A 23,094-nucleotide genomic window follows, 5' to 3' on the forward strand; every position below is an offset into this window, starting at 1 on the left:
GAGCAATTATAGCCATGCAGATGGAGAACTACTGTCCTGAATGTAAGAGTTTAATATATATTTACTGTAAAATATATGAGTTTAATATATATTGGAGACAATGTTTCAAACCAACAGAAAAGGACAGAGTACTTAATATTGTTGGGAAAAGAAGCCAGTTATTTAGGAGAATGTGCCTCTGTGTCTAAGTGGAATCAAAACAACTTTCTAAAAGGAATATCCACCACTTATAGTATTGTCTAAGATCATGAAGGAATGGATACCCAATAGTTAACATTTAATCATGTGTACCTGTTGTAAATCTCCATTTACACAAATGGAAAAAAAAATCCATCTGTACTTTAAAGGACTGTCAACTTCAAACAGGCAGCATTGCATCCCACAAAACTTAGTATTCTCAAAATCTTCTTAATTGTGAACTTTGAATTTCCACCTCAATGGGCTGACAAGTGTTTTGTCTTAATTACATTGGAGGTCCCCTGTTTTGGGCAGGTTTATTGCAATGTCTGCTGTGTTAGCTCCAAAGAATCATCCTTTCATTGAGTACCATCAAGACAACTACTGTCTCACCCCACCAGATTGCCGAGGGACCTTCCCTAAGACTGGGAGCCCCTGACCACTCCTCCCTCATGTCTAGGTGCTTTTTTTTAGGACACTGGCAGTATAAACAATCCCTACATCACACCAGGATCCACAAGTCTATAGGATCCTTGTCCCTGACCCAACCCAACTGGGCATTGATTATCTATCAACAAAACAGAGGCATGGGCTCTGATCTGTGGTAGAAAAAGGGATTTCCATTTTTCCCCTCTCCATTTATAATCATCTTTGTTACCAACCCTTTTCCTCATGCCATGGAACCTCCTGGATTATTCATCTAAATGTGATAGACACATGTTTGCAGCTTCCCTCCATGTTTTCCTGCCTGTGTAGGTAGTTTTAGTTCCAGGTCCTGATAACTCTTCACCTCACCTAACTGGCTATAGATCACTTACTTAGTCTAGCAGAAACCTGAAATATGACAGGAAGAGGTCATCTGCATGTGAATAGTGGGAAAGGCTTAGAACAGCATCTTTAGAGAATGGAGTAGGAAATGAAGAGAATAGCTGGGTTTAGGTTGGGTCTTAGTTATTCTTCCCGTTGCTGAGACAAAATATCCAACATTCAAAGTTAAAGGAGTAAAGGCTTATTGCAGCTCACAATTTGTGGAGGTATTAGTTCATTGTTGGCTGGCTCCAAAGCAGGGTAGCATGGCAGAGTAGAAAGGCAGCAAGCAACAGTAGCAGCCCTCTTCTTGTCTCTCATATTTTATCCAGGCTATCCACCCTTAGGGCAGGTATCAATTATACCCTTAATCCTAGCTTTGCACTGTGAATCTCCCAGTGTCACATCCTTGATCCCAATATCACACACCCAAGATCCAGCCACCTCTTAAAAGCCTCACCTATAACCACATGAGACTTTGGAAACATGTAGATACAAGCCATAACAGTTTAGAAATAGAAAAATGTTATTTGTATTTTTCAATATAATTCAATTTATTCATCTCCACTTCCTTGTGTCAATTCCAAGTGGAGATGGCTAAGAGAAAAAGGATAAAGAGGGGAAAGGAATGAAAAATTAATATTTGTTGAATATGTTATACTACAAAATGCTTATTTCATTTCATACTTCACACCTAAGAGATAGTTATTACCATCTGTATTTCGTATTTAAAAGCATAAGAATTAGATAACTCACTCTAGATCACCCAGGGAGTAACAGATAGCCCTGGGATTAACCTAAATCTATATGGTGCCAAATTTATGTTGTATCTTTTAGTACGCTCTTTGTCACTTGAAAGTATGTGGATATTTCTTTGTAAAATGTCACATTCCTGACCCATACATTCTCCAGATATCATGATATGAAAAGCTCACCTATCCCAGTATCTCTCAAATTATAATCATCATATGAATTTCCTGGGGATTTTATCAATATGCAGATTCTGATCCAGTAGGCCCAAGATGCAAGGAAAGAAGGTACATTTCTGTCCAGCTCATATAGTATGCTAATACAATTGGTCCCCAAAACACATATTGGGTAGCAAGGCCACTACTCTGGATTTTACAGATAAGAGAAACAAGCTCCATATAAAATGAAAAGACTTTTTATAGCAAATTAATTAGTGGTGAAGTAAAACAAGACCCAAAATTCAGTGTTCCTTTTACTTCCCATTTTCTTTATATTATATAAAATAAAACATTATTTAAGAATATACAATATCAAATATGTTCATTTGATCTATTTTTGCATTTGGTAATGAATTTAAAAGCTAGAAAAACTATGTTACTAATGATAAAACTTTTTTTCATGACATTTTTCAGAAAGTTAAAAATGTCCAGTGTAATAAATAAAAACTAAGATATACATCTTCTAGAAAATGTTTTGATTATGTATTAAATATGCAAACTTATATTACTGTTAAGCATACAATTTACTACAGAGCCTACACATTAAATTTATTTTACAAATATGCTTGAATTTTTATTTTGTTTTCTTTGTTTTACTTAAGTAACTATTTCACTTAAAGAGAGCTTTTGTGAAGGTTTACATCTTTCTTTCAACAAAACAATTTATACGCTTTTTAAAAAATAATTCCCCAAGTCTCAAGTCCCGGAATGAATAATGTAAGAAAATGTGGTAAACCAATATAAATATGCATAAATAAACCAATATTTAAATGTAGTCCGTTCCCAGTTTTCATGCATGTTGTATATTAGAGCATAATAGTTTCATATTTTTCTTGGCCCCCAGAAGTAAACTGCCTTCTAAATTTGTGCAAGCCAGAACTAAATACAAACACCAACTGATGCCTACAATAAAGAAAAAATTAAATAAATTCAAAAAGTAATTAATAAATTATGGGGCTTTTTCAGTTATTTTTATTAAAATATTAAATAAAGCAGTCATCTCATTAAGGTTCACTTTTTGGACTGGTATGATTTTAAATGACGCACAACTCAACCAGTAATGGGATATAGGCAAGACTTTTTTATGCAAGAACTTAATTATCTGTAAAATCAAAGTCAAATAGAAAGAGAATCGATTGACTGCAGTTGTTTTATCTTTTGCAAACTTTATCTTTGCCTTTGAGCAGTATGGTACAAGCATTATAAATGCCTGTAAGTTACCAGGTCCCAATATCTTAGCCGACGAATTGTCTAAAATTAGTCCCCACTCCTCTTACCCACCCTGAAACTTCTTGTTGGTTAATCCATAGCTGGTTCAAATGTTGAACAGAATTTGGAACATATTGTGTTCCTATTAATGGATTGTGTTGTTCTTCCGATATTAATTTTTATTTTTCATTTATTTTTATTGAAAATCTGTTTGAGGAAGACAGTGAAAGAGTCATCCATTGTTTGAGGCTTTATCTCTGTCTCCCAACTAACAATGGGGGATACAGTACTAGTCAAGAGCACCAGCCCTAGGGCAAAATAGCTAAGGCTTCCACCATGGCACTACCAGCCAGGTCTCTGTCCTTGGAAAATTATTCAAACCCTTTATTATTCATTTTTTTCATCTATAAAATGCAGTTAATTATAATAACCTATGATTATTATTATAGTTCCCTAATGCAGTCATTTTGAGGATTAAAACTAATAAATCCCAAGTAAAACACATAGAACTTTGCCTTATCCGTTGAAGTCATTGATAAATGATAAAAATGAGGAAGAAAGAAGAAGGAAAGAAAAAGACAAAATAAGGGGGAGAAGGAAGAAGAAAGAGGAAGGGAAAGAGATGATGAAGAAAAGAAAACAGCAAGAGCAACAACAATAAAATCAAAGTTAGTTCTCAATCCAAATAACACTATTTCCCAGGAAAAAAAAGCCTGACTTTTAGTTCCAACCTTGACACTTTGACATTAAGTATATTTAATTAACTTCTGTGAGCTTTGGCTCAGTTGTCTATAAACTGCTCTATAACAAGAGCTATTGTAAGGATAGACAAATAATACACATCTGTGAAAATATATTTGAAAACTATAAACTATATTGTACAAATATACTTTTATGTAAATGTATAATAGCTTGGAAACTTGGACTTGAGGCTTCTTTTTCACTTTGATTTTTCATATTAAAATTTCCAATTAATCTTTAGATGACAATCTTTCAAGGAAAAAAGACTACGTAGAAATCATGTCATTCTTCGTTACATGTGCAGGTACAAATTCTCAACGATGAATGTGATCATAATGTATAACTAAAATGTACCAATAAAGTTAATTTAAAAAAAAAGAAATTATGTCATCCTACTACCCAGAGCAGTGACAAGTGCATGAAAATGAAAATAATGAAACTTTTAAAAAAAAGTGATGAGGGAGAACAGTACCTTGTCAAGTCGTGCCTTCAATGCTATCAAACCAATAGATTATTTACTCTGTTAACTAAGAATCACATGAATACGCTCCTTGCTTACTATTTTTAAGTGAAGATAAAGCAAGATTTATTATTTCAGCCATGCTAACTATCGAAAGATTATTCAACTATTCCCTGACAAAATTGCATTTGTTTTTGTTTCTTACTAATTCTCATTTCCCTTTTACTGTAATCTAGTTCACCTTACAAGGCCTATGCAATCCCCATTTTTCCAAGTTAAATACCTTATTATAAGAACCCCAGTTCTCATTATAAAACTTCATTAAGTTTTTAAATCATATATCTTTTAATCATATCCTGTCACTAAGACAAAGCTTTGAATTTTGTTGCCTATCTTCTTCATGAGATTTCTTTTGCATATTTCATAGTTTAAAAATAACTAAAATGGATTCAAGAAAAAATTGAAAGTCTGAAAGATTCTATGTACTTGTAAGGGCTAAATAAGATAAAAATTAGAAAATTGATAAAAGCAATTCACATCGTGGCAAATAAAGGAAAAAGTTTATGATCATCTAAATAAGAGTACAAACAGCATTTTATAAATTGCAGCATCAAATCATGATTTTTCAAAAAGCAAAATATGGAATTATCATAGAAAACTAAAATTACAAGACAACTTTAAACTTTATGAAAGGCACATGCTCACCTCCCAAGAAAAAAAACACGTACAACAAACATGATACCTGAAGATTGGAAAAGAACAAAAAATGTTCAGCAGAGGAATGATTTCTATATAGGAAATCTAAATAATATACAGGTTAAAATTAATGAGTTTAGGGCTGGGAATGTAGCTCACTGGTAAAGCATTTGCTTAGCTTCTGCAATATTTGAGGTTATAAAATCAGAACACAAAGCAAATTTAATGTATAGGCATTGCCAATATCAAATTAGAGCATACATTTTAAAAAGATACTATTCAAAAAATTTAATTACAATAAAAGAAAAAAGTATGAGTTCTTTAAATTAGAAAATGACAAAATGTTATTGAAAAAATGAAAAAGAGCTAAATAAATTGAAATATATATCATATTTATAACAGGAATCTTTAAAATTATAAAATGCCAATTCTATTCAAATAACATATCAAGAATTATATTGAGTCAAATCATGCTTTTCTTTTATATTGCCATTCAGTACTTCATTAACAGATATTTTGTAATTAACTAAATAAAAAATGATAACATATGTATTCTCTGCCCTTAATGGGACCACTTGGATTGTGGTAAATATTAAATCAACTCAAATTAGCTTAAATGATAAACAAAATGTTCTGACACATATAAATGAAGCCTAGGAATCATTTCGCATTCAGTCCCACTAGACTCAAGAATTTGGTGTCACTATTATGACCCTGTTGGTCTCTCATTTTCTCTCAGCTTCTCAAGACTTTTCCCTGTGGTGTCTCCATTCTGAAGTGTTCCCACCTGCAGCGAGAGAGTTAACAGACACTACAGACTGAAAACCCAAAAAAGGCAACTTTTCCCCAAAAGCTACAACTAAAGTCCAGAATTTTGTTTCACATGATGAACCACTGTGGCCATGGCAAAGGAAGGAGAAAACTGAGCAAGTTTGAGTAACATGTCTCCTGAGAAATAGAAGCAGTTTTCACCCACTTCAGCTAAATGGGTGAAGAATCATGATGACTCCCATACTCAGATAACAAAGACATTACCCAAAGAAGGGTAAACAGATCCTGCCTAGGTCAAAAACAATGTATGTTCAAAACAGGGTACCAAAATGTAAAGATTCCGAATTTTATTTTTCTTTGTATAATCAGTAATCATCCACAGTCAAAGATTCATAAATTAATATTTCTAGCTCAGATATCTGTTCTGAATTTTACTATCATAAGGCAGTGGCCAAGAGATATCTTCTCATATAACCCTCAAAGTCTGAGTGTCTAAATTCAAACTTGATATCTTCTCTTCCAAACTTCCAAACTTGTCCTATGCCATTCATGTCTATTATTATTTCTACCCATTGCAATGAAGAAACATAGAAATTGTCCTAGACTATGCTTCTCTCTCTCACCTTTTATCGAACCAACCCAGATTCAACACCTAGAAGTGCTTCCAAATGTGTCTTTTCCCCAGCACTTTATTGACGTCTTTAGTTCCGACTCTCCTAATTTTCCATATAGATTTGTGCACAGGTTTTCTAAATGGACTCTGCGATTCAATTCCGTCCCTTCTCTTCCTCCGCATTGTCATCACACAGATGTTTCTATCAGCCCCTGCTGTGCAAGTCCTAAAAGTCCATCAGTCACTAAACATCAGTTCCCAAGTGAGACAGAATACTTCTTAATACAGTTCAAGTCAGAAGAAAGTGGCTCTGCAGTCTTCTCATTGTCTTCTTTTTTTTTTTTTTTTTTTGGGACCGGTGATTGAACTCAGGACCTTGTGCTTGGGAGGTTCATTGCTTTTTGACATTTCCTTATCCACACTTTGCCCCTCTATAGAACTGAATAAGGTGCCCTTCCTAAAATAAGCTAGTCCTTCTACCTCCCACCTCATCTTTTCAGACGCAGCTCAGATGTTATCTCTGTAGGACTCTATCTCTGAAAGAAGGCCTGGGAGGTCAGACAATGTGCCCCTGTGAGGGCAGTGCATGAAGCTCTAAGAGTGAAGATGAAAGTAAAGTAGAGACCTCAGGAATTTGGAGATGCCAGGAACATGGATAACTGGCTGAGGAAAGTGGCAGGCAGTGAATAAAACCAGTCCAAGAAAGAAGCCATGACACAGGGTAAACCTTCCCATTCCAAAAGCAAAGAATAGGAGGTAGAAATAAACTAGACCAAAGCAGGACCAAAACCCAGCAGGACAAACAATAAATCCTATAGGTCCATGCCCAGCACCTAGGACAAATTGTGGTGATAAGACATGAACTCTAAAGGACTTGGATGGCTCTGCCCCTATGGCTTTGTCAGTTGCACCCCACATGGCACATTTGCCTGACCTCCTAAGCCTTCTTTTGAAATTGGAATGGAAGACTCCCTACCCTAAAACTCTTGAATTTTGCATGCTTGTAAAACAAGGAACATGTAGATGATGATGATTATAAGGTTTCTCATCCAGGCCACCTTATATCATGGCTGCAGAGGTCCCTAAGTGCCTTGCTAGCTGAGCCCTGTGAAACAAATCCCAGGCAATCAGTTCACAAACAGAGTATCCCAGGGCTTTCTTCTCAAAGTAAAGTCTTTCATTTTTGGACTCTTCAGCCTCCACAGGATGGGAATCTTGCTGATTCCCTAAATGTTTTCAAGGCATCCTTCTTATTGTGTAATGCAAAGTATTTGGCTTCTTTTTAATGCTAATCTTTTTGAAAATCACGTTTTCCTTGGCCAAAATTTTATATGCTCCAATTTTCTGGGTGCTTCCTTTCTAGCCACTAGCAAAATTTTTCAAATTATTCAACTTGGCTTTTGGCTTCTGCTTCTCACAGTAGATCTCACTAGAGGAAGCAAGCAATATACCCTTGCTACAACTTGAACATGTGGTTGTTTAAAAATTCCCTCTGTCAAATTAATTACTCCACAACCTTTAATCTCAGTCTCCTACAAAGTCTTAGGATGTGAGAAAAATGTAGACAAATTTTCTGCCTGACCATAACATACATGGCCTGGAATTCAACTATTCATGGCGTCCTTGTTCCCAGCTGAAACTTCCTAAGCCTGATGTTTACTCTGTGCTTCTTTATTTATTTATTTATTTATTTGGCATTCTGGTCTTCTGAGCTCTGACTAGACTCTCACGCCACACTTGGCTTATGCCATTCTAGGGCATCTCCAGCCAGCATCTCCAAAACTTCACAAACTCCTCCCATGAACCAGTTCCAAAATCTTCTTAACCACATGATCAGGTGGTCACAGCAATGACCTCCTTCTCTGGTACCAAAATCTGATTTAGACACTTTCCTTGTCACTGGAGCATAATACCACACACCCATAACTTAAGAGAGAGGTTTATTTTGGCTCACAGTTACCGTTCCTAGTTGGCTGGATTAGGACAAAAATAACACAGCAGAGGGGCACAGTGGTGGACAGTTCACACCATACCGGCCAGGAAACAGAGAAAAGTGAGGACAAGGAAGATCCTGCCAGATCATGCCCCTGTGACCCCTTCTTCCAAACAGACCCACCTCCTAAAAGCAAGTCAATTATATTCCCTCCAAGATTTAATTACCTTCCAAAAGCCTTGCCTCTGAGCATGTGGAACCTTTCCGGGACACTCTCGATCTAAACCACAATACTATAATTAATGCATTTTGGTTTGGGGAATGTTAAAATTTCCTTTTAATTTTATTCCTGAAGGTATAGTAGGGTCCTCTCCCCCAAATACCAAGTATGTCTTTAATTAGAAAATGCAGAAGAGATTTATCAGTGGGACTGAAGCAAGCTCACCCATCATCCCTCCTCCCTTCTCAATCCCATTGCCCGGCTGGTTGCATGAAATATAAATTCTGCTATGCTGATTTTGCCTTCCTATAAACTTTTTCATTGCTATTAGTATTTTGATGGAATTCATAATTAATAGTGTGAAGCCAAATCCTTTAACAAATAGAATGTTTATTTTCTGAACTGAAGATTTACCAAAGATTCCTAGTCCTCAATATTCTAATGCTCCTGTGTGGTTTTAAGAGTACTAAGATGGATGCTACAAATAGCAATCCTGGGTAAACTGCCTTGGGTTGGGTTTATCAGAAATTTAGTTGATGAGTTTAGGTGTGGATAGATTGACAATTGATAATCTGTTAAATTCAGATTACAAAGGTTCACAGAAGCAGGGGACAGGAATCATCTAATGCTTTCTGGTTAATGTACTACATACAAATTAATAGAGCAAATGAAGATGATTTTAGGAAAAATAAGGGCTTTAAAAATTTACTGTAAAATTTTCATGGAAATTTATTATAAATAAACTTTAACTGGGTTCTTTATTTAGTCAGATATATTTGAAATATCTTTCAAAGTTATGAAGATTGTTGACTCACATTTTTAGAAGAAATTATTGAAGAGTAACCTTGTTAAAAAGCTCATGAATATAAATGGATTTTAATGGGGGCTGATTATCACCTTAATGCTTGTATGCAACTCCATTAATATTTATAAGAGTTAAACATATGAATTTATGAGAGATGAATATACTCTTATTGTATTTACTACAGGATTATTTTGCTTGTCTAAAAATCTGTAGTGCTAAACTTAACCAGTTTTTCCAACAACCATGAATATTTTAAAAAAAGGAAGAAAACTTCTCCAATGTTTGTAGTTTTTTTCTTTTTTTTTTTAAATACCATTTCCTGTGAAAAAGGAATTAAAAATATGTGCATTTGTTGGTTTCTAAAACATTCCCTCAAGTCACAAGCTCTCATTCTGCATAAATAATTAATAAGATAGAAATGACTATGTAGTAGCCTGACTCCATTTCTCTAAGGGTTTGGGTTCCATTTCTATAAATTGGTTGGTAACCTGTTTCAGTTCCATATGTTTTTGCATCTGGGAATATTTATTTATTTATTTATTTATTTATTTATTTATTTATTTACTGGCTCTTTCATGGTACACTGAGATCATGGGAGATTTGCTAGTAACTGACCTGTGTGGATTGCACATGAGTGACATCTGCTAAGATAATGTAGTCCTGTTGTTCACTATTAAGTGCTGGCTACATTACTGACTTGTGAGCAAACCAATATAAAGGCTCCTGAGACACTATTTTCCTTTAGGCAACTTCAGTTTGTTCTTACCATAATTTCCATTATAAATGAAGCACTCTGGTTGAGAATAAAGACGTGGGTATCCTATACTTTACAATAGTTAGTTATCCAGTCCTGATAGTCTCATTTTCACTCACCCTCTTTCTTTTCACAGGGTCCCCACCCTGAGAAAAAACACCACTGAAAGTCCACAACACTCTTCTTCCCAGGAGAGAAACAATCAATATGATGCAAAAGTCCAATGAGTTAACCTCTACTACTCACTCAAATGACAAAGACCACCACTAACACTTCATTTCCAGGCTTTACAGAATGAACAGATTTCATAATTTCTCTCCAAATGCCCAGAGGTGCCCTATTTGGTAGGAAACATGTGTCAGAAAAATACTTGCTTTCTTTTTAATCACATTAACGAAAGTCAATTTGGACTGATCTAAAATCTGCCTGAAGAAGCCAGATATTTTCAAGTAAACACAGATCTCCTGGAAATAACAGAAGAGAAATAATCCTGATGTATGCATTTAAGAATTACAACTCTAATATAATATTATAGGCCAACAATGATGTAGAGGCTAAATAATTGTACATGAAGAGAGGAAGTACTTTTCTTATATGAGTAAGCTGAATTCTGTTCATGTCCCTTTACATTAATAAGCATGTTTAGAAAATCTGACTAAAAATTGCCCTAAAATAGAATCAACTATGTTTTGCAAAAAGATAAATAATGTGGTATTATTTACATATAGATTGATTATCAGAGTTATACAAAGCAAAACTCAAACTTCTATTTCATTTCAAATTAAAAGACTAAAAGTGATAGTTTAAAAGCTAAAAAAAAAAAAAGATTGGGGATGTGGCTCAATAGTAAGAGTACTTGACTAGTTTATATGAGGCCCTGGATTTGATTCCCAGTGCAAAAAATAAATTTATCTACATATATATATCACATAGTTTATTTACAGCACCATGTTAGAAAGATTATAAATTATACCTTACTACTTTTTAAAAATCTTTCTGGTTTAAAAAATATACAATAGGAAATTTTTAATCACAAAGTTTAAAAATCCCAATAACATCATTTTGAATGAAATTAATTTAGGATATATTCTAAAATTTAAGAAAAGATATTCTTTAAAAATTGAAACTTTAATACTTAAATTATGAATAATTATTAATAGTACTGATCTTCTTGGAGTTAGATAGAACAGAAAATCATGCTTTCCTGCCATTTATCAGGACAAAGACTTTTCTCCCAAAGGACTGGAAATGATCAGACTAGTAAATAGATGATCCAAAGCCCTGGGAATGTCTGAAGCTCCACGCCCAGCTAGGGAAAAAAAAATGTATGGGATGTGGGCAAAAAAGAGAACCGATCATGCTCTGGACTTAGTCAGCCTGAAGCTCACATTACAAAGTCCAAGAGAGACATAGAAATGCCAATGTATTCAGGCAGCATTTGTATTGTAAGTGTGTCTTCTGGAAAGCACACTGTGGCAAAAGGAATATCCAGTCAAGGGACCATTGAAAGGGACCATTATGGTCTCTAACTCAAACTGATAGAAGCCATCTATGAAAAACCAACAGCCAATATCATACTAAATGGTAAAATACTGAAATCCTTCACACTAAAATAAGGAACAAGACAAGGATGTCCACTATCACCACTCTTGGTCAATATAGTTCTGGAAACATTACCCATGGCAGTTAGACAAGAGAAAGAAATAAAAGGAATAAAGATAGGTAATGAAGAAATCAAATTGTCATTATTTGCAGATGACATGATACTCTATATAGAAGACCCCAAGAACTCCACCAAAAGTCTTCTAGACTTAATAACCAAATTCAGTCAAGTAGCTGGTTACAAGGTCAACACACAAAAATCAATAGCTTTCCTCTACACCAATGACAGACTCACTGAGAGAGAAATAGGGCAGATAATTCCTTTCACAATAGCATCCAAAAAACTGAAATACCCAGGAATCAACTTAACGAAAGAAATCAAAGACCTCTTCTCTGAAAACTATGGCACTCTGAAAAGAGAGATTGAAGGTGATATCAGAAAATGGACAGACATGCCGTGCTCCTGGGTAGGAAGGATTAATATAGTGAAAATGGCCATACTTCCAAAACTGCTATACAGATTTAATGGAATTCCAATGGAGATCCCAGCAGCATACTTCATAGACCTTGAGAAAAAAATCCAAAAATTCATTTGGAACAAGAAGAGACCCAGAATAGCAAAAGCAATTCTAGGTAACAGAGACATGGCAGGGGGTATCACAATCCCCAACCTGAAACTATACTACAAAGCTCCTGTGATAAAAACAGCATGGTACTGGCAAAGAAACAGGCTTGAGGACCAGTGGAACAGATTAGAAGATGCAGAAACAATGCCAGACACACTCAGCCATCTCATCTTCGACAAAGGAGCCAAACACCCTCACTGGAGGAAAGATAGCCTCTTTAATAAATGGTGCTGGAAAAATTGGGCTTCAACTTGCCAAAGATTAAAACTAGACCTTTATCTCTCACCATGCACTAAACTAAAAGCAAAATGGATTAAAGATCTAAATATTAAAATAGAAACTGTGAACCAGATGGAACAGAGGTTAGGTAGAACCCTTGAAGACATCAGTGTAGGAAAAGATTTTATGAACAAAACCTCAGTTGCCTGTGAACTAGCACAAACAATCAACAAGTGTGATCTCTTCTTATTAAAAAGCTTCTGCACAGCAAGAGAAACCACCTGCAGTGTGAAGAGACAACCCACAATGTGGGAAAAAATCTTCACCTGCTCTTCCTCAGACAAAGGTCTACTATCTCGAATCTATAAAGAACTTAAAAAGAGCAGACCTCCCAAATTTAAAGACCCAATCCAAAAATGGGCATCTGAAATGAACAGACATTTCTCACACAAAGAAGTAGAAATAGCAAATAAACACATAAAAAAATGTTCAACATCACTGGTCATTCGAGAGATGCAAATGAAAACAAGGCTGAGATTCCACTTCACTCCAGAAAGAATGGCTGCTATCATGAAATCAACCAATAACAAATGCTGGTGGGGCTGTGGGGAAAGAGGAACCCTGCTCCACTGCTGGTGGGAGTGTAGACTGGTGCAAGCACTGTGGAAATCAGTATGGAGATACCTCAAAGAACTAGGACTGGAAATCCCATTTGACCCCGCTATTCCACTGCTGGGGATCTTCCCCAAAGAATTAAAAGAATCATACCACAGTGATATATGTGCACCCATGTTCATAGCAGCGCAGTTTGTCATAGCTAAAATTTGGAAACAGCCCAAATGCCCATCAACTGGAGACTGGATAAAGAAAATGTGGCTTTTTTAAAAAATGGAGTACTACTCAGCCATAAAAAATGAGAAATTAGAGACATTTATAGCTAAGTGGATGCACATTGAGGCCATACTCTTAAGTGAAATAAATAGGACACACATGTGTAAATACGGAATAGTTTCTCTGGTGTGAGAAACTGAAAGTGTAAATAAGGACTAAATGTATAATAGGTAATGTGAAATAGGAAGAAAAGGGGCAAAGGGGAAGGAAGTGGGAGGGCTAAGGGAAAGGATAGAAGGGAATGGGATCAATATGAGAAAATGGAAAAATAGGAACAAAATTTTTGTAAATAGGGAGGGCTGGAGGGGTTGAAGGGAGGGCTGCGCAAGGGTGAAAAACAAGAACCAAGAGAGACTATGTAAAGGTGCAAATTTCCAATGATGAATGTCACTATATTGTATACCTAAAATGTACCAATTATTAGAATGAATAATTGATAATGTAAAATAGGAATAAAAGGTCCAAAGGGGTAGGGTTAGTGGGAGGCACAGGGGAAAGGAAAGAAGGGAAAGGAAAAAATGATTAGAAATGGAAAAAATGGAAATAAAGTCTTTGTAAATAGGGAAGGGTGGAGGGGGTGAAGGGAGGTCTAGGAATGGGGATAAAATAAGAACCAAGATGCATTATGTAAAGGTACAATTCCCAATGAGAAATGTAACTGTGTTGTATACCTACAATGTACCAATAACAGAATTTAATACAAAAAAAAAAAAAGAAAAAGAAAGGGACCATTATTGTTCTGGGTTCTGGATGGATGGAAGAGGGGCTCCACCAAGTTCCAGGTGCCCCAGGTAGTATCTCAGGAATCTAGGAACTGAAAAGTTTGCTTTGTTGTAAGAGTTTAGACAAATTGATTAAAGTTCAGGAAAAAGTGAGGCTAACAGTAAAACAGTAACACAATCAGGAAACTGCCACAGAGATCCAGATTCATGGAACGTACACACTTGGTAGGGTTACTTGGTAAGGAACCACGTAGTTTGGAGAAAATGCAAGTTCAAATTAGATAAGGGACTGTTTGGGGGAGGACTAGCCTCTTAGCACTGTGTAATGTGGTTTGATGAATGTTGCTTGAGGCTCCTAATGGGACTGACACTGCAGATGTGAGCACACAACTATACCATATATGATACAAATGCCTGAAGTTGGGTGAAGCTTTCCCATCCCTAGCCAATGAAATGTACTGTGGGTAGAAGAAATATATCCTACTTTTTAACCCAGGCCATAAAATCCTTTTGTCCCTTTCTTATTGATCTAATGGAGAGGAACAAGTGGCATCAGTGAAGATGAGCTATAAAGTAAAAGGGGTCCGTGACCAAAAATGGATGTGTGGACAGAGCTTATACAGCTTTGCCCCCATCCTTGGTATCAACTGAATTTTGCATCAGTGAAATGAAAGTATTTATTATGTAGATTGTACAAAATAGTATAAATGAGTTTTCAATAAAGTATAATTTGATGGAAGTATAAATATGTCTTATTTCACCATAGTTATTTGATTTCATTAAACTATACAATAGATTTTAAAAATAAAAAACTAATATTAGTTCTCAATTTTAAAATATTGATGAAAACTATTTCTACTTTTGTGATCAGTATTTTTGAGTACTTGAATATAAATTAAGTTTTCTCATAATTGCTTCCATTTTGCCTTCAACATGTAATATTTGAATTACTGTTAGTTCTTCACTCTTACATGATACAATGATATGATTTCACCACTGTTTAGTACCAAGATAACTGTAAACGCAAGTGTTAACATGGGCACCAGACAGCATGGTAGTACTGGATTACTTAAATTGTGTTCTTTTAACTCCTCTAAATTATCTTTTAAATAAAAAGATGTAAATTTCAAATCTGTCACTAAGAGATCAGAGACTCCCAAAATACTAAGATATCTAATTTAAACTTTACTGTAAAAAGCCACCTGGCAGTGAGCACCTGCTATTTTTTGGGAACTATACTGGAATTAACATACTGGGTTTATTTAACCTCACATGAGCTTCATTTTACAGAGATTCAGAAAATTTAAATAACTATCTAACATAGTAGCAGAGTTCTGAATAAGCACAGTCTTTCAGATGTCAAATACCTTAACTTTTATTATACCAAAATTCTATGCAAATACTAAGATTCTCTAACTGATCCATATTAAATCATATGCATACATGATATTACTATAAGTAGACTACAAATTAGAATCTCAAAGAGAATAGATATTTTTACTGTCTACATCTAGACTCTATTTATACAGCATTCATACTGTCTACATCTAGACTCTATTTATACAGCATTATTTCTAGAAAGACCCAATGACTAAAGATGTGGTGCTAGAGTTAGCATTGGCCCTATAGATTCAGAGAATTATTTAAATTTACAAAATATTGTTCAGGATCATGAGCTTCATAAATATGCCTACAGCTCAATTCTAGCCCTCTAAACCAGAGCCAAAGACATTGTGAATATAAGTAGGTTATACAATTCTTAACTTTCCCATTCCTGGGACATAATACCTGATACTCACTACTTAAAGGAGAAGTTTAATTTGTCTCCTGGTTTCATGGAATCCAGTCCATGCTCAGGTGGCCCCAAGGCAAGAACACCATAGTATAAGAGCATGACAGAACAAAGCTGCTTAGCTTATAGCATCCAGGAAGGAAAGTAGGGAAAGAGTGCCAGAGAGGAAAGGGCAAGGAAGCAGATAAAGCCCTAATGTCACACCTCCATGACCTACCCAGACACACCCAGAAGTGAGCTTTAGCGATCCCTTTGGCAATTCCCAAGCCAATCAGTTTGACAACCCACCTTAACTGTTACACCCCATCCTTTGTCAATTTGTTACCCAAACACATCTCCTTAAAACATATTCAATATTCAAGTAAACACAAGGTCATACTTCAACCTAAGCAGATATAACTATCCAGATTATAACTTAAATACAATAATCTCTTTCCAAAGTCTCAACTGTCCCCGCGTTGCTAAAAAATCCACATCAAAGCTTCCTCTGAGACTCAAGGCAAATTCTTTGTTGTAAACACTTATAAAAATAAAACTGTTACATAATCCAGGGGAGAGCAGGGGAACAGTACCAGACAGGAAGGAGCAAGGGACCAATATAGACTCTAAGGTCAGGCCTCCATGGCCCACCCAGATCCACCAGAAGTGTGGTTTACTAATCCCCTGGGCAGTTCCTAAACCAATCAAATTGGTGACCAGTCTTAATCATGACACCTTTCTTACAAGAAACTTAACACCTCATATATGTCTATAGTCACAGTCTCCATCTCTCTTACCAATACCAATTACAGTTTAATGTCAATTTGCAGCTTTTGTAGTCTGGCAGTAATACCAAATTAGGATTGAGATTAATTAATTTTTTTCTTATGCAGTGGTACTTCAGTTCACAAATGCTTTTTTGTGAACAATTTGTTTCACAATCAGAAGCTTTTGGCAAAATTTTGTTTTTGTTTACAAACTCCACAGCAGGTGATGAACATGAACAGGACCATCTTTATCACATGAACATAAACATGGGAATCTTTTCCAGAAGGGTAGAATGAATTAAGTTCATTAACCAAGCTACCACTCTAACTTAAAATTGGCTCACTAACCTTAGATAAACTGATGAGATTCTAGCTCAGACCACAAGAAAAATAAAAAAGAATAATTAGCAAATCCATAAACATAATACTCTCCCATAGTGGAAAAGCATTATTTAATGATATAAGATCTTATCTCTTGATTGAGATGGCAGTACACAAAATTGGGCTGTCTCTACATCCCAGCTGTGAATACAACAAAAAGAAAACTATACATTTATAAGAAATATAATTTTTGCACATGTACTTACTGACTTTCATTAAGGAAAATGTCTTAGGTAACATAAATAATTTACATTAACAAATAAGTCTAACTAAAATACTAAATAATTTATTTATTTTCTGCACTGTAACAGGCAATAGTTACTTTTTACAGGCTTTTGTGCCTGCTTCTAGGTTCTATTTTTTAAGTCAAATAAGAAATAAAGAAACTATCCTGTCAAAAATAAATGTACATACTTCTTGAGTAAGTTTTCTAGGCAACTGAGTCATAGCATTAATGAAAAGAAATTTCCATTATTGCTCAATATAGATAAATGAGAATCTTTGATAAATTGCAGCCTTTTCAAAACTCTGACCTCTAAGAAACTTTTTCCTACTCATGTCTGTATATCCCTTATTCTACAGTCCTTACGTATTTATCCTCTTTTGCACATTATTAATTTGCATTAGTTGATGTGGCTCTATTATTTCTATTAAGTCACAATGACTAAATATGTGTTTGCCCTCCAACTATAAAAACTCTCATTACTTTATATAATATTGAGAAAGTGCTATGACAAGGAAGGAACATTTTGAGGGTTAAAATTGCCACACTATCAGGAGATATTGCTTACTACCATCAAATTTACTGATAGTAGGTAATTTAATGTTTAGTGGGAGTCCATACTTCAGTAGCAATGTCTTTAGAATACACATAAAACTTGGAATGATTCTCCTAGTAGTATGTTATTAATGATCGTTTTATTATTGATAAACTTGATTGAGAAAATACTGGATCATTTACCAAAATTTAAAATTTAAATTCTATCTTCAAGGCAAATCCTATTAAAATTTCTGGAAAAGACTGTATTATCTAAAATTATCTTAAATGAAAGACAAGAAACAGAATTCATGGTTTAGAAAGGTTACTGCCAAGAAAAGTATATTTATAAACTTAGGAAGCCAGAGGCTTCTCACTCATGTTTAAATCACCCAGAAAAAAACGTACAAGGCAAAGTATTACTTACAGTGACCCTACATGATAATTTAATCCAATACAAATCATCAATGATTAGCCAAGGAAGAATGATTTTTAACAGCTATATGAGAATATAATTCACACACTCTTCAATTCATTCATTTATATGTACAATTCAATGGTTACTAGTATAATCACAGACATGTGCAACCACTACTGCAATCAAGTTTAGAATATTTATGTCACCTCAAAAGAAACCTGTACTATCATCCTCTAGTCCACTTTCCCTGCATTCATTTAATTCTCAAGAAACAGCTAATTTATTATCTCTATAGATTTTTCTTTTCTCTACTTTTAAATGAATAGAATCATGTAATAAGCAGAATTTGTGAAAATTTCTTTTCATTTAGTATAGTATTTTCAAACTTTATATAAATTCTAACCTGCATCCTTATTTTTCTCCTTTCTATGGCTATTATTTGTATATACTACATTTCACTTGTCCATTCATCTGTTGATGGATACATGGTTTGTTTCCACCTATGGGCTACTATGAAAAATGTTACTATAAACATTTATATACAAGTTGTTGTGTGCACATATGTTTTCATTTCTTTTGAGTATATACCAGGAGTGGGTATATAACTGGTTGTACACTATATGCTAGGTCATATGATAATTCTGGCTTTGTTTGAGGAACTAACAGGTTATTTCCAAAAAGAAGCTGTGATATTTTAAATTCTCACCAGAAATATAGTAAGATTGCAAATTGTCCACAACCATATCAACACTTACTATTATCTAGGGCCAGGGATTTAGCTCAGTGGTTCCACCACTGCCTCGCAACCACAAGGTCCCGAGTTCGATCCCCAGTACCAAAAACAAACAAACAAACAACAACAACAACAACAAAAACACTTACTATTATCTGACTTTTAAGATCTAGCCATGCTAGTATATGTGAGATGGTAGTTCATGGTGGTTTGTATTTCCCTGATGACCAATGATGGCAAACATCTTTTCATGTGCTTATTGGCCATTTATATGTCTTTTTTAAAAGATATATCTATTAAGATATTTTTACTATTTTTAATTGGCTTGCTTTTTATTATTGAGTTGTAGGAGTTCTCTATAGTCAAGATATAAGATCTATATCATATATATTATTTAAAAATTATTTATCCTTTTCTGTGCATTGTCTTCATTTTGTTGGTGGTGGACTTTGAATCACATGAGTTTTTAATTTTGGTGTGGTCCAGTGTATTTATTTTTTCCTCTTGTTGCTTATGATTTGGGTATCATAACCAAGAATCCTTTGTCAAATCTGAAGTCATGAAGATTTGTCACAAGATTTTCCTCAAGGACTTTTACTATTTTAACTCTTACATGTTTAGGTTGTTTTTGTTAGATTTTGAAAAATGGGTATATGTTATCTATTTTCTCTCTATAGTCTCATTTTATGTTTATCTCTAAATGGACTCTACTTTTAATTCCAACATCATACTTTCTAGATAAATCTCACATTTAACTTCATTAAAATAAATTTCCCCCTTATGAAACCATTAGTGCATCATCAAATGCTTTAACAAGAATCCAAATTTTGTATATAACAATGCAAAACATGGATTTGCATAAACTACTCTTTTATTGAATTGAGAAACAGATATATGAAAATTGTTAGATATTAAAGGCTGGAACAACTGGCAGATTTTTTGTTTTGGTTTATTTTGGTTTAAAATGGGACACACAATAAGGCATGCTGGGTGCAGTTGAAGTATGCAGGGGCCATTGGTGGGAGGGACAGAATGACTTTTGTAAATCCAGAAAAAAGAAAACAGCAATAAGAGATGTGAGGTAAGAACTAATGAGAAAAAGGTTCTCATGTGACTTTTAACTAGTTCTTTGAATGCAAATTGGAGTTGGTGGTTGTGTCTTTTTTCTTGTGGATTCCCTGACCATTGTCTTTATACCTCACTGGATAGAATTTATCTGAGGTAAAAAAGGAAAGAGAGAGAGAGAGAGAGAGAGAGAGAGAGAGAGAGAGAGAGAGAGAGATGATTGTATAGAATTGTCGTTTGGACCTTAAAAGTCTTCCAAAGGCCCATGTATTAAAGGTTTGGTTCTCAGCTGTTATGGCTGGTATCTAGATGTCTCTCCAAAGCCTCATATTTTCATAGGTGGAGCTTTTCAGAAGGGGCTGGATCTAGAATGTGTGATGCTGGGATTAAGGGTGAGATGCTAGGATTGCTTCATGGTGCTATGCTAGGATTAAGGGTGGCCCACCCTGGGTGTAAGTGCTACCCATTCCAAGGGCTGATAGCATGGACAGAATGTAAGGGATAGAAAGAAGGCTGCTGTCGTCACTGCTCCTCACTTGCTGCTTTACTATGTCACTGCTTTGTTGCCTTCTGCCCACTATGAACTGTTTCTCCTTTGTGATGCCCCTCTTCTGTGCCTCTCTGCCTTGGAGCTAGCCAAGTGTGAACTGAAACCTCTACAGACTATGAGCTACAATAAACCTTTCCTCCTTTAAGTTTGGGTAACAGGTATTTTGTCTCAGCTACAAGAAAAATAACTAAGACATCAGGTTAAAGTGCTACTGTGAGGAGGTGAAACCCTAAAAGATGGGGACAAGCAGGCAGTCTAAATCATTGGAGGCATACCCTTCAAAGGGACTGTGGGGCCCTGGTCCCTTCCTCTTTTGGTCTTCAACCATAAAATGAGAAGTTTTGCTCTGATACCCTATCCATTCATGAGGGCGTCCACAAGCCTAAAGAAATAGGGCCACCAGTCACCAACTGAATCCTTTAAAACTGTGAGCCAAAGTAAGTCTTTCTTTCTATAAGTTGATCATCTCAGGTATTTTTAATAGTAACTTGGAGCTGCCTAACATAGAAGAATTTGAGTAGAAAGAAAAGAATCTTCCTCTACATTGTAATTAAATGCCTTGGCAAATTTCTAAGATACTATGCTTAATCTTATAATTCAAGTTTCAAACATTCGTAAGAGTAATATGTTTTATATTTTGGCCCATTCCCTTTTATTTGCTAGCTTAAAATAATTCCTCTGACTTAGGCATAATTATAATAAATTAAATTTTCACATAATCACATTTAAAAGATGAAACATATTATAGGTATTGCATGCCTATAATCCCAACATTTGAGAAGCAAGAGGATTGCCATGAGTTCAAGGCCAGCCTGGGCTACTTAGTGAGTTCAAGATGAGCTTGAACTATATACCAAGATGCTGAAGAAAGCAAAGAAAGAAAGAAAGAAAGAAAGAAAGAAAGAAAGAAAGAAAGAAAGAAAGAAAGAAAGAAAGAAAGAAAGAAAGAAAGAAGGAAGGAAAGAAAGAAAGAAAAGAAGGAAGGAAGGAAGACAAAGAAAGAAAAAGAAAGAAAGAAAGAAAGAAAGAAAGAAAGAAAGAAAGAAAAAGAAAGAGAGAGAGAGAGAAAGAAAGAGAGAAAAAATTTTTTTAAAAAGGCTAGAGATAAAGCTCAGTATAAAGGCCCTGGGTTCAAACCTATTGGAAGCTGCACAAACTCCCAATCACCTGACCAAGGGTATAGTGGCAAGATTAAAAAAAGATAAGACAAGATCTTAATGCATAAATGGGGGGACCAGGATGGTCAAAGCTCTTATCTGGCTAAGACACTGTCTCCTGGAGCTGGCCACTATTTATTGAGCATGCAGCTTCTAGAAGGGGTGAGGGACAGTGCAGGGAACAGTGAAGAGGAGAGCACTGACATGAGCAGGTTCCTGGCAACAAGGGAATGAAACATTCTAGCAAGCACAGGTTAGAGATTAATGGGAAATTTGTTTCTTCCCATGGATTAATTTTTGCCTCTGTAGGTGTTTTCTGTACGAGTCATGCTGCCCTTAGCTGCACTATTGTCTTGCCATCCAAGATGTCATGGCATCATAGATCATTGAGACCCCTGCTGTAACCAGTGGTGTGGGGAATTGTTCCTTTCCCACACACCAACTGCTGGCTCTTCAGGCAAGCCATTGCAGGCTAAAAGGAAGACTCGGATTTTTAATGTGAAAAGTCAATTTATAAATTTGTTGTTTGTTCAGGGTGGTCTCCATCAGTTCCTCCTTTTTGTTTTGTATTGTAGAAGTTAAATCAAGGTAAGTCATGGGTGAATATCTTCTAAGCATTGATTGGTTCTAATTCCTCTATGCCAGACCTGGATGAAAGGCAGTCCAAGCTTTCTGGATGGCAGCCACAGCATGTCTCTATTATCTGTTGAGACACAAGCATAACCTTTTCTCCACATTATTAATTATGCTGGGTCATTTCACCTTTTAGTTAGGACATCCTTTTATAACACTTCTTTCTACCACATGTCTATAATTTTATCTTTGTAACAATGGAGTTTTAATGGAGTATATTTATTTTCCACAAATGGATTTAAAAAATTGTTAAATGAAAGTAACAGGATCTAATGAAAGATGAGTATGTCCAACAATGGCTCATCACTGTGGATTACAGGGATCTATAATGTGTTTAAATGACTTAGCTGTCTATAATATTCTTCCCTCTATAGAGTTATGCCCAACTGTGGTTTGGGGAGAAGGGGAGTAGTTTCCATCTAACTGCTTCAAACTGAGAAGAGTCAATGTAGGGAAGACTTTAGTTAGGGGCTCTCTCCAGGGAGCTAATTTAAAAAGCTGCAAATAAAAGTCATGTTGTAGTTTAAGCAGTTATCAACTCTCTTTATAAAGTCAATCTGGTGGATCTTGGTAAGAGGAGTCCAGCACATTTGTCATTGGTTTTATCTATATGATCACTTGAAGTCTAGCCAAAAATAAACAACATGT

This window comes from Heterocephalus glaber, unplaced genomic scaffold (genome assembly GCF_053883595.1).
Source record: "Heterocephalus glaber isolate CG9 unplaced genomic scaffold, H.glaber_assembly_v1.0 deba00001600, whole genome shotgun sequence".
Classification (NCBI taxonomy): Eukaryota; Metazoa; Chordata; class Mammalia; order Rodentia; family Bathyergidae; genus Heterocephalus; species Heterocephalus glaber.